General features: G+C 39.6%; 1 non-coding gene across 1 annotated transcript; it reads left to right on the forward strand.

The window, feature by feature from the left end:
• Window positions 1–10,684: 10,684 nt before the first annotated feature.
• LOC112087631 lies at window positions 10,685–10,792 on the forward strand. The gene has a single exon (XR_002900179.1). It is a non-coding gene; the product is annotated as a small nucleolar RNA R71 (small nucleolar RNA).
• Window positions 10,793–11,872: the final 1,080 nt, after the last annotated feature.

The raw sequence follows: 11,872 nt of genomic DNA on the forward strand, positions 1-11,872 counted from the left end.
GTTTCATCATCAGATCCAGCAATCGGGTTAGAGAGAGTGTCGCGGGGGTCTTCAAATGCAGCTTGCGGAGACCCGGGGCTACTGCTGTCGGTACTGTCATCATCAGGAATCAGCACAGGTTCTTAGCCGGCACGACAATTCGCTTTCAGCATCTGTGTGCGTCAGCGGAGAGCGGAAGCAAGAGTCTCAGAGTCCTCCGGTTCAAGACGCGAGGCAGCGATAGCGGCTAACATGAGCTTTGCAGACTGTTGACGAGTATGGCGAGACATGGTGAAAAAGAGAAAGTTTGAGAATTCAAGGGAAGATAAGGTAAGTGGCACACGATTAGGGTTTCATAGCACATGAAACGTCATCTGCTCCTTATAAACAAGCGGGAACCCTACACTCATGGGCTTAAAAATGAACTGTTAGCTGACCAAAGCAGTGGGCCGAAAGCCCACAAGCAATATCCATAAGAAAAAATGATGTGCGACACAAGCAACTTCCAATTAAAAATACACAGCTAAACAAAGACATCAACGCATCATCCAAAAGAGAACTAGAATAGGACCCCATGAAAATCAGTAAACATGTACACTGAGAACACAACGAACAACCTATGCAATGCAGACATACAAGAATACAATATAACCTCACGGGAGACGAGTGAGGATGAGAGGGACGATTACCAGGAGAACTGACACATATCATGAAGATTGAATAGAAAAAAAAAACATAAAAAAACTTTGGAGATCAAACTTATGAACACAGTGAAGCAGCAGACCTTTAGCCAAAGCACTTTCACATCACTGATTCAGTCGAATCAAGACCTGAGAGTCTCAACATTGTTTCATGAAATCAGTTGCCTTTAGGAGAGCTCTTATCACAGTTATATCACTGTGTCCTCTTCTACATCAGACGAAAGTGGTCACACCAAGATATACTCAAAAGATCAACCAACCTCAGCAACGATGCTGCATTCCCTCAGCTGAGGAGCATTCACACCTTTTGAGAGTCATAGCATGAGAGGCATTGAGTAATCACTCATCTTTTGCTTTTGAGATATATAGTTTTGTTATCTTTGTGCTGAGGTCGCTGTAATCTCCTGAGTGTATCTATGTCTTCCGTTTGTGTTGCTTACCCTCAGCCAAGGAGCATTCACACACATCTTATTTTGGAGCCCAAGACAGGTGTGATTAGCAAGCACTCAGACTGTAAAGGACTGTAAAAGAACTCTATGCTCAATCCTGTTAGTGATCAGCACCAGATATGGAGTGGGTTGACAATCCAATCCAAACAAAGTGACGATCATATTGAACAAACAACCAGATCTCAGAGACAAAGTCGAAAACACACAGACTGACTCGACCGAACTTGTTCACAAGGTTTTAAGAGACAGTAATTTAAAATGCATGATATATGTCAGTTCGTACCAGGTTACACCCCTCTTTGAACAGACCTAATGTTCACAAACACCCAACGCCTTTCGCAAATGCAAGAAGGTGTTGAAGTACAAAGGTTTAGTAAATATGTCTGCAAGCTGTTGTTCTGTGGGAACATGTTTAATGATCACAAGTTTATCCTCAACTAGTTCCCTAACAAAATGATGTCTGATGTCAACATGTTTTGTTCGTGAGTGCTGCACAAGATTTTTGGTAAGATCAATTGCACTTTTTTTTATCACAGTGGACTAAAAAATGATCATTGAAAATACCATAGTCAGCTAGCATCTGCCTCATCCAGAGTAACTGCATGCAGCAGCTGCCCAGAGCAATATACTCTGCCTCTGCAGTGCAGAGTGACACACAATTCTGTTTTTTGCTGTGCCAAGATATCATGTTGTTCCCAAGAAAGAAGCACCCTCCAGATGTACTCTTCCTATCATCCAAGCATCTTGTCCAATCTGCATCACAATACCCTACAAGATTCTCATTAGTCTCAGTGGTAAAAAAAATACCATAATCCAATGTACCTCTGACGTATTTGATAATACGCTTGACAGCGGCCATATGAGACTGCTTAGGAGCTGCTTGATACCGAGCACACAGGCCTACTGATGCGTGTCAACTGAGTAGATAGAATAGCTTAAGACATGTCATTTCAAATTGCATCACCCATTTCAAGTTTTACACAAGAAAACAAAAACAGAAAGGCTGATAATGAGTAGTCTGAAACAACAGTGACAAGACCAAAAAAAAAACAACTGATTACTACGATGTCCTGTCACAGAACCATCAAGAGCCAATATCTTCAGTCATCTTCATTCGGCTCCCCCTCAACCTCGGAACAACCAAGACCATATTCTCCCCCTGCTTGAGTGCATATTCAGATAAAAACACAAGGAAACCAAAACGGAGAAGAGGAATCAGAGAAAAAAAAAATTACCTTGAAGGCGAATTTGAATTCGCTTAAGCCAATGAGACAGCTGTTCCAGATCAGCTTCCAGAGATGGAAGAGGAGAACACTCATCCTCACCAGAACCTTTCCCAGCCTTAGAGTCAAGAGTGATCTTTATCGGAAACCCACGAAGCTCAGAATCGGCACTTGATTGCGAGCAAAAGCAGGGTTGTTGTTTCATTTTACTAAGCTTCAGGTTTTAAATTTATAACCCCTAAATTTCTGCAAGTGCACAGATATGTGCACTGTAGTACTTAGGGTATCGATCCACAGAGACTTAGTTGTTTCAGTACGAATTCACGGCTATGCTTAAATCAGACTAGAACTAAAAGTTTTTGGTTTTGGGTTTTTGGTTGTCACTTAATCTAAACTAGAAAACTAAACAAGTAAAAAGCAATTAAAAACGAAAGCAGGTGAAGCAAATAAAAAGCGATTAACAAAGGCGAATGGAAGCAAGTAAATAGCGATTGAAAAGCAAACTAAATCGAAGGTTGTAAGCAATTAAAGACAAACGTTGGGGCTCAAGGGGAATTCGAAGGGGTTCATGGACTAAGCTATGTCAATTTTAAACAAATGATAGAGGTAATCAACTACGTATGTTCTAGAACTCGAGGCACAGAAGTATGAATAGTCTACTTTCGCAGCACTAAACAACTATCTCTCGCAACCCTGATCAGTAGATTTCCACTCTGATCCTGGAAGGGAGAAAATGCAATAGCAGAACAAGACTCATCAACATTTACAACTCAACTATAGGTAGGTTTCCACTCCTAAAGAATCATTGCTCGTTTCACCCTAGTTCAAACAATCAATGAAAGCTTTCGCAACATATCATATCAGATCGGCTTCCGAGTGGGCAGCAAAGAATCACGCAGTAAGATTAAAGGTAAACGAAGAACATCTAGAAGATTATAAATCCTAAATCTATCGATTCATAAGCAAAGACACATGAAATTCCCTTTGAAAAATCTCTTTAAACCCAACTGGGTAACTACTCAAACATATTGTAACAAAGCATCATAAAGGAAATTGAAAGTGCAAGAAATTAAAAAGAACATGGAAGAAAAACGAAGAACGGAGAAGCAGACGAAGGCGCGATGACTTCCTCCAGCAGCGGCTCCTCCTTCAAGGGCGGCTGCTCCTAGGGTTTTTGAAGAACACGAACTCTCTCTCTCTCTAAGTATGTCGTCTCTATTGGCCTCTCCCCTTTAGAATGACCTAAAGAGGGTATTTATAGCTTCTGGAGTGGTCTTGGACACTTAGGGCTTCAAAAATAACGAAAGGAATTGATCTGGACTTTAATTAAGTCGTCTGGAAAGTGAACGACCAAGTTCCGCGGTCGCGGTGGCTCTACCCGCGGGAAAACAGGTGTTGGCCGCGGTCCCGGCACACGGCTCTCTTCTGGAATTGCATTTTCTGTCATTCTTGCATCGGGAGTATTTGAAGATCTAACCGTTGGATTGTTTCCAAACCTAGTGCATTAGAAAGCTGGTTGGATCCTCTATGTTGTCTCAAATTTTGGGGGTGATCAGACGGTGAGAAGGCTTTCATTGCTTATCATACTTCTGACGTATGCATTTATCCAAAATTGCTCATTTGTTCCAAATTGCATATCTTTTGCCCAAGTTTCCTATAAAGTCTTTTGAAACTCTAAAACATTGAAAACACTTTAAAAACCATTGAAAACAGAGTTAAAAAACCTGCATAAGACATAATTATGATCCATAAAAGTGGTCAAAATACTGTGTTATCAACTCCCCCAGACTTACCTTTTTGTTTTTCCTCAAACAAACTTAAGTCAGGAAAGAAATTTTGAAAATCGCAGGAACTAAACAATATATCAGTGACCGTCCTCTAAACCATAACTTATCGTGAAACATCTATTTGGATCTAGTCTAGAAAATTCTCACAAAAATACAAGTAAAACTAGTCCGTTAATCTGTCATGCGAAAATCTACACACTTAGATTTAACTTCCAGTCAACTAGCTCTCTACATTCATTAAGTATATTGTGAATTCTCATTCAAAGACATTATTCAGGGTAGACGGCGTTTGGCATTAAGGCTATTTAAGTGGTGAAGTTAAAGTGTTTCGGGTTACCTGAAGAATCTGGAGGATGCAAGATATTATGCAAAACCGCAAGAGAGAGAAGGACCTGTTGATGACCGCAGATTTTCAGTCACTTTTCCTTTGCCAAATGCTGTTGCATAATCTTCCTCCTTTGTTGTAACAGCTGTTCCCCCATACTTAGATTTTTTCCGGGAATCATAAAGATAATCTCCAAAAGTCTATATAATCGGACTCAAGTTTGCCTCAAGTATAAAATTCGATCCTCCTAGACTCTCTAAGGTTTTAAATTTCCTTTCCTTTCTCATTTTTCTTTTCTCTTTCGGCTTTTTTTTTTTCTCGGAAAGAGGAACCAACCTTTAATAGGGGGAGAGTTTAAGGGATGAAATTGTACCAAGATTTTGAAGTTTTCCCAAGGCAAACTGAGTTTTCTCCTTTTGTTGAATCGTTCTAATGAAATCGCTGGTCTCCGTCTTCAGTGACTGAAAACCGCGTTGATCCTCTTTCTCTCCGATGTTTTTGCACATATCTGCATATAGAATAATGAAAAACAAGAATGCATGTGGTTTGAAAGAGGTTAGGTTCGGTGGGGAACTAGCTAAAGATGAACTAGCCATTCAGGATCAACAAAGAGTGGTAAAAGGATAAAAGAGTCCTGAATGTATGATTCGTTTCCCTGATCTAATGCTTTAATGAGAAAATTAAGTCAAAAGTAAGTCAGATAAAATGAGCTAGTGTATCCTGTCAGAAAGAATATCCATGAATAGAAGTGCTCTGGTGGGAGTTCGTTAAACAAGTATTTTAGCTACCGCCTAGTCTAGGCCTAAATCACAAAAAGAGCAAAAAACGAGGAAGTAGCGTAGAAGCACACTGGTCTAAATCATCATAGTATTGTTTACTGTGTTTCTGGTTTGAAAACTTTTTGAAAAACATTTTGAAAAACGATTTTTGAAAATTTTTATGAAAAACATTTTGAAAATTTTTATGTGTCCAAAACAAACTCAAAACAAATCAAATTTCATTAGTAACGGATGAACATCCTCCCCCATACTTATTTCACACTGTCCTCAGTGTGATAAATCTTGGAAAGAATGGTAAAGAAATTAGAAAAGTTGAAATGTTTAAGTGAACTTATCGTGCTGGAGAGTACTACTCGTCTTTTGTATTTGTTATTCCTTATTGAAACCTGAAATTAAATGAAACACCAAGTGGGTTGCCTCCCACTAAGCGCTTGTTTCAAGTCATTAGCTTGACATTGTTGCTCGATTAGACTTAACCGGGGTCGTGACACTCCTTGATCTCATCATTGGCCGATGATGGATCAATCAAAAACATCACTTCTCTCTCATCTTCTCTTTCTTCAGCCAGATATGGCTTTAAACGCTGTCCATTCACTGTAAATGAGTTTCCGATTTTGTCCCACAGGACAATGGCTCCGTATGGCTTTACTTCCTTTATCGTGAAGGGTCCTGACCATCTCGATCGTAATTTTCCTGGAAAAAGCTTAAGAAGAGAATTGAAAAGAAGAACTTTATCGTTAGGAGCAAAAGTTCTATGAATAATCTTCTTATCATGATATGCTTTAGTCTTCTCTTTGTAGATCTTCGAGTTTTCGTAAGCATTGTGTCGAATTTCTTCTAACTCGTGAAGTTGAAATAGTCTTCTTTCTCCGGCTGTTTTCAAGTTCATATTCATCTCATTGATAGCCCAATGCGCTTTATACTCGAGTTCTACTGGAAGGGGACATGATTTTCCGTAAACTAGGTTGAATGGTGTTGTTCCCAATGGTGTCTTGAATGCTGTTTGGTATGCCCATAATGCATCGTCAAGCTTTGTAGACCAATCCTTGCGATGAACTGCAATTGTTTTCTGCAAAATCGACTTGATTTCTCTGTTTGAGATTTCTACTTGACCGCTGGTTTGGGGATGGTATGGAGAAGCAACTTTATGCGTAACTCCATTCTTTTTAAGAAGATTTTTGAAAACTCTGTTAATGAAATGTGATCCTCCGTCGCTTATCATAATTCTAGGAACTCCAAAACGTGGGAATATCACCGATTTAAACAGCTTCATGACAACTTTTACATCATTGGTGGGACTAGCGACTGCTTCAACCCACTTAGAGACATAGTCTACTGCTACTAAGATGTATTGGTTTCCGAAAGAAGTAGGAAATGGTCCCATAAAATCTATTCCCCAGACATCAAAGATTTCGACTTCGAGAATAAAATTTTGAGGCATCTCATTCCTTTTGCTTATGTTGCCCATCCTTTGGCATTTATCGCATCGCGATATAAAAGCTTGAGTATCTTTGAACAGAGTCGGCCACCAAAAACAAGCTTGCAAGATTTTTGAAGCGGTTTTGAAGGTTGCAAAATCTCCTGCGTAAGACGAGCTATGGCATCCAAACAAGATTCCTTCCATCTCTTCTTCAGCCACACATCTTCGGAATAACCCATCAGCACATCTCTTGTAGAGATAGGGTTCATCCCAAAAACAATGTCTTACATCTTTCAGAAACTTTTTCTTCCTATAACCGAAAAATTGAGGTGGTTCTACATCAGCTGCTAGGTAGTTCGCTATGTGCCTAAACCATGGGGTGTTGAAAGCATCTGATCTTCGCATGAGTGGACGTGGTGGTGCGGTATTGGTATTGGTAGGGGTTGTATCTATTGCATAGATGTTTTCTTCTCGCAAGCTATCATTTAAAGGCAATCTCTCTTCAACTCGAATACGTGAAAGATTGTCTGCAACTCCATTATCTGCGCCTTTTCGATCTCGAATTTCGATATCAAATTCTTGCAGTAGGAGGATCCATCTTATCAACCGAGGTTTAGCGTCTTTCTTAGACATTAAATACTTGATTACAACATGATCAGTATGAACTATGAACTTAGATCCTACGAGATAAGAACAGAATTTCTCAAATGCAAACACGACAGCTAGAAGTTCTTTCTCTGTTATTGCATAATTGCATTGAGCTTCGTCTAGAGTTCTGCTTGCGTAGTAGATTACATGCAGTTCCTTATCTTTTCGTTGGCCAAGCACTGCTCCGACTGCATAGTCATTTGCATCACACATGATTTCAAATGGGAGTTCCCTATCAGGTGCTTGCACGACTGGAGCAGAGACAAGAGCTTCTTTGATCTTATGAAACGTGGCTAAGCACTCATCATCGAACTCGAAGTTCGTTTATTTGCAAAGCAAACGCGTAAGAGGTCTAGCTATTTGAGAAAAATCTTTTATGAATCGCCTATAGAATCCTGCGTGTCCTAAGAAACTATGAATTCCTTTTTCGTTTGTGGGAGGTTGTAGGCTGGTCATGACTTTGATTTTAGCTTTGTCAACTTCAATTCCTTTTCCCGAAATTCTGTGTCCAACCACGATTCCGTCTCGTACCATGAAGTGACATTTTTCCCAATTTAATACTAAGTGCTTATCTTCACATCTTTGCAGAACTTTACCAAGGTTGCCTAGGCATTTTTCAAAAGAAGATCCATAGACGGAGAAGTCGTCCATGAATACTTCCATGAAATCCTCAATAAAATCTGTGAAGATCGACATCATACACCGCTGGAAGGTAGCAGGTGCATTACACAATCCAAAAGGCATACGTCGGTAAGTGAACGTGCCATATGGACAAGTGAATGTCATTTTTTTCTTGATCCTCCGGGCGAATAGGAATTTGGAAAAATCCGGAGTATCCATCAAGGAAGCAATAGTAGGGGTGATTAGTTAATCTTTCTAGCATTTGATCTATGAAGGGAAGTGGAAAATGATCTTTCCTAGTTGCTGCATTCAGTTTCCGGTAATCGATGCACATACGATGTCCAGTTACTGTTCTTGTAGCGATCATTTCATCTTTATCATTTTTAATGACAGTGACTCCTCCTTTCTTCGGAACAACATGAACTGGACTAACCCAAGTGCTATCTGAGATAGGGAAGATAATTCCAGCTTCCAAAATCTTCATAATCTCCTTCTTGACAACATCCATGAGATAGGGTTCAGTCTCCTTTGACTTTCGATTAAGTTTTTAGCATTATCCTCTAGATTAATCTTGTGCATACAAAGATCTGGAGAGATTCCAGGTATGTCATCAAGCGAATATCCTAAGACTTTTCTATGCTTTCTCAGCTCAGTCAACAGCATTGTGGTTTCTACTTCTGTCAAACCAGAGTTTATTTTGACAGGATAAGTAGAATTTGGTTCAAGGAAAGCGTACTTAAGTCTGACGGGGAGAGGTTTAAGCTCGAATTTAGAGGCTTTAAGCTCGCTCCAAGGATCATTAATTGCAGCAGCAATGTCTTTAGGAGGTGTAGGAATGTTTGTTTGGTCCTTAAGATCTAGATAGTTTAGAGGTTTCCTATAAGTTTTGGACTTATCAAGCATACGCGCGCATTCACTCGAAATTTCTTCAAGGAAATTGCATTCGTCTTTTGCGGGTGAAAGCGTGACTCTTAAAGGGTCGTCGAGAAGTAGATCTTCATAGACTTCCTCAATAATTCCGTCTAACTCATCAAACAAGCAAATTTTGCCATCCAAAGTCGGTTTATCAAAACTTTTGTTCATGTCAAACTGCTAAACTAGACCGGCTAGATGAAGGTCAATTTTTCCTTCAGGAACATTGATTATGGCTCTGGCTGTAGATAGGAATGGTCGTCCAAGAATAAGAGGATCCTTAGGTTCTCTTTCTAGTTCTAGAACTACGAAATCAGTTGGTATGGAACATTTTTTGATTTCTACGGGAATGTCTATTAAGATACCTACAGGTTGTCTAACAGAACGATCAGCTAATACTAAGGAAATTTTAGTGGGCTGGAAAGTGTGGTGTCCTAAACGTTTTGCTACTGAAAGAGGCATCATGTTTATGCTAGAACCTAAATCACAGAGAGCATGCTCAAAAGCTACATCATTGATGGTGCATGAAAGTACGAAGCTTCCAGGATCGTTTTTCTTTTCAGAGATTCAGCTTTGCAGGATAGAACTACATTCATGGGTTATTATCATAACACCTTCTTCAAGAGTTAAAGAATTTGTTAGAATACCCTTCATGTATTTTCTTAAAGCAGGAATCATAGCACAAGCTTCCACGAAAGGTAATCTCACATTTAATTGATCGATTAACTCTTTCAGCTTAGCTTTTTGTTTCTCTTTCTTGGGGGCTCTTAAAGCTCTAGGATATGGAGGTTTAGGTTTATAGACACGAGTTGGTGGAGGTGGAATTGGGTCTTCTCCGAGGATTTCCCGGGATGTATCTTCTCTTACTTCTTCTCCATCTTTCTCTCCTACCACTTCTTTTTCAACATCTTCAATCGTGATTCTTTCTCTTTCTTTCTCCTTTTCCTTACCCTTTTCCTCATCTTCGGGATCTTTAGGAAATTCAGGCTCTTTGTAAGCTAATCCACTCCTAAGTGTGATAGCTTTCACATGATCAGAGGGCTCTGCTTCGCTTGAGCTTTCAAAAGAATTTTCACTTGGCTCCTCTTCAGAATTTTCTATGTTTTTGGAATTAGTTTTGATTATCAGGCTAAGGAGGGTGGAAAATTTTTCATTGAAATCCTCTTGGATCGTTTTTAGCTCAGATCTAAGACCAATGATTTCTTGAGACCTAGATTTTTCAAGCTCTAGAATCTTTTTGTTTAGGTTTTCAGCTTCATAAGAGGGAAAACTAGAACATGGAACAGAATTAGATTGAATAGCCAAGATTGGTTCGGAAGATGGTTTCTAGTCAAGCTCGGAAGACGGTTTCCTGCGGTCAGAATGCTCGCGACCGCGGTGAAACAGGTCTTGGCTGCGGTCAGCATCATCACGACCGCGGTGAAAGCATGGTTTGCCGCGGTCCGAATGAATGGACCCTCGGTGATCAGAAACAAATGGGAAATCTTGGATTTGATAGACTTCTGCAGTGTTAACCATCTCTTGATCATAAGAATCCATTGGGTTGTCCCAACCATCAAAGTTACACGTATTATTTGCCTTGTTTGGTTGTTGCAATCCAAGTTGACTCATTATGTGCTGAAGACACTTCATAAATTCCAAAATCTCTTCTTTCTTCTCAGGAAGTGCAGAATTACCAAAGGTTGCTTGATTACAGATGCTGTTTGCGAAATTTTTGATGAAAACATGAGCATCTTCTACAGATCTAGTTGAGAAGTTTCCATTACTTGCTGTGTCGAAAGAGTGTCGTAACTCTGGAGTTATACCTCGATAAAAAGTACCCAGCAGGTATTCGTCGGTATATCCATGGTGTGGACAATCTCTTTGGTATTCCCTAAATCTTTCCCAAGTATCTAAAAGATCTTCATCTTCTTTTTGTTTAAAAGTTCTTATCTTGTTTCTTAAGAGATTTGAACGATTTCTAGTGTAAAAACGATTTAGGAAAGCAGTTCTATACGCTGCCCACGTTTTTAGTGAAGCAGGTGGCAAAGATTTTAGCCATTTGCTGGCATTGTCGCTCAAAGAGAATGGAAAAAGACTACACTTGTGGTAATCCCCATTTGCTGTAATGGTTACACATAATTCTTTGAACGTCTCGATATGGTCAATCGGGTGTTTGGAATTGTAACCATAGAATTGATTTTGTTGAACTAAATGGATATAGGGTACCTTGATTTTGGTTTTGCCATCCTCTGGTAAGGCTGGTTGAATAGCTCTTCGATCTCCCAAGAATTTCTCAAGGGAATCGAAACTTCCAATCAGTTCATCATCATCTTTATGTTTTGCCGATCCGACTAGCTCATTGTCATCATAGATCGGTTCTTCAAACTCATTATCAGTCAGGTCATCGTCGCTTGGAGGATCACCAAGAGTCCCAGGAACATGTTCCCGGTCTCTCATCGCAGAGAAACCTGAAAAATTCAAAAGAAAAAGTAAAAGTAAACAAATGTTCTAATGGATTTAAGCTGGGATTTGCAACGAAACAAATCAAAGTCCCCGACAATGGCGCAAAAAACTTGATTGCAAGCAAAAGCGGGGTTGTTGTTTCGTTTTACTAAGCTTCAGGTTTTAAATTTATAACCCCTAAATGTCTGCAAGTGCACAGATGTGCGCTGTAGTACTTAGGGTATCGATCCACAGAGACTCAGTTGTTTCAGTACGAATTCACGGCTATGCTTTAATCAGACTAGAACTAAAAGGTTTTGGTTTTGGGTTTTTGGTTGTCACTAAATCTAAACTAGAAAACTAAACAAGTAAAAGCAATTAAAAACGAAAGCAGGTGAAGCAAATAAAAAGCGATTAACAAAGGCGAATGGAAGCAAGTAAATAGCGATTGAAAAGCAAACTAAATCGAAGGTTGTAAGCAATTAAAGACAAACGTTGGGGCTCAAGGGGAATTCGAAGGGGTTCATGGACTAAGCTATGTCAATTTTAAACAAATGATAGAGGTAATCAACTACGTATGTTCTAGAACTCGAGGCACGGAAGT

Source organism: Eutrema salsugineum, unplaced genomic scaffold (assembly GCF_000478725.1).
Source record: "Eutrema salsugineum unplaced genomic scaffold, Eutsalg1_0 scaffold_17, whole genome shotgun sequence".
Lineage (NCBI taxonomy): Eukaryota > Viridiplantae > Streptophyta > Magnoliopsida > Brassicales > Brassicaceae > Eutrema > Eutrema salsugineum.